We start from the raw sequence: 1,788 nt of genomic DNA, 5'->3' as shown, positions 1-1,788 counted from the left end.
AAATGCTTAGGTGTCCTTTATGTCTTATTGCTACATAACTTCAAACTGTGTGAAAGATAGTCTGTTTGATTCTCCCCCTCTCCTGATCACCTCTGCCCTTTGTTAAAAAAAAAATCTTTAAGCTTGTTTTTGTTTTGTTTTTTTCCCAAGGCAATACCTCTTAGCTTTTACTGGGAGATGTGCTTCCATCCATAGATCTTTTTTAAAACTAAGCATTACAATATTAACTGTATCAAACATTTTCTCAACTTTTTTCTTTTTATTTTCTCAAAGAATTTTTAATTCTTTCTTTAATCACATTTTTCCTCTCTAGACTCTGAACTGACTTTGAGGCAAAGAAACTTGTTAAATGTAAACTTTTTTAAATGTCCCAAAATGTTCCCAGTATAATACTGAAGGCATAAAACTTACTCATATACACACATTAAATGAAATAGATTGATCCTTGGGGAAGGAAATCATATCTGAAAACAATTATAAAGTCATATTTTTTGGAGATAACTACAAATACGATTTTAAGGTTGCAACTACTGAATCCTCCTTCTAAGATTGTATCTCAAACTGGCATCAGCATGTGAAGCTCAGCAGGGACACTGAATTTTGAGCACTAAAGAGGTTGGTTAATCTGCAGAGCAAACATCTTAGCTCTCAAATCTACAGTACTTTTTGACCCTTTATGCTATCTCACTCTGTATACCATCTAGTTCACCTAAAGATTCTGTTCTTTCTGATTAAGAGGGAAAGAAAAGTCTGTCAGCTAAATCAATATCATACCCTTGGGGAAAAAATAGAGTATTGTAAATAACAGCAGCAATTTTCTATGGTTTGTGAAATGCCATGGCAGAGTAAGCATGATTCTCTCTAGGGCTAGAAAATTCAAGTTGCATCTTAAACATCTCATTCTGATATGTTCAAGGTTACTAAGGGGATAAAAGAAAAATGTTTTGATAGCATTTCTCTACAGTAATTCAACTTCCATGAGTAAAACTAAGTACACCAATTGGTAACATTAGCACATTTTCATATGAAGGAGCCTCAGAAAGTTTATGGAAAAATTCCATTATCTTTGAATTCCATTTTCTTATGTACTTTTTGAAGCCCTCATATATTGCCTATCTCATAGAGTTTAATCAGTTAATATCAGTAAAGTACTTAGACATTGCAAGGTGCTTATTAACCATCTATTAAAATTCACAAAAATTTGATAAGTAAATAAACGAATCCATAAATAATTGTCATTATATCAAAGAGATGTGTTTTCAACTACTATAAGAAAATGAACATTTACTCTAGCCAGATCATGCTTATTCTTGCCAAGCCACTGTATAAAATCATGGTCATGATGAATTATAAAGAAAAAACATATATTGGGCTGTGAATCTCAAGGTCAGCAGTTCGAAACTACCAGCTATTCTGTGGGAGAAAGTAGAGGGTCTTTCTGATCTTGTTGTTATGTGCCATGGGGTCGGTTCTGACTTAGCACAACCTTGTACAGGGTTTCTGAGGCTGTACATTTTTACAGGATCAGAGACCCTCATCCACAGCTGGTAGTTTCAAACTGCTGACCTTGAGGTTCACAGTCCAATTCCTAACCACTACGCTACCAGAGCTCCTTAACTCAGTATAATGGAATATAATTTATTCCTCATTCATAAAATTCATGGAGAAAAAACAATCACATCTTGTATGAGGAAAATGTTTAAAAAAGAATAGGGTAGCTATGAGTCAGAACCAACTTCATGGCACTTAACGACAATATATGTTTATTAGTATATTAATATTATGCAA

The sequence above is a fragment of the Chrysochloris asiatica genome, unplaced genomic scaffold (genome assembly GCF_000296735.1).
Source record: "Chrysochloris asiatica unplaced genomic scaffold, ChrAsi1.0 scaffold00008, whole genome shotgun sequence".
NCBI lineage: Eukaryota > Metazoa > Chordata > Mammalia > Afrosoricida > Chrysochloridae > Chrysochloris > Chrysochloris asiatica.
This window is presented reverse-complemented; position numbering follows the sequence as displayed.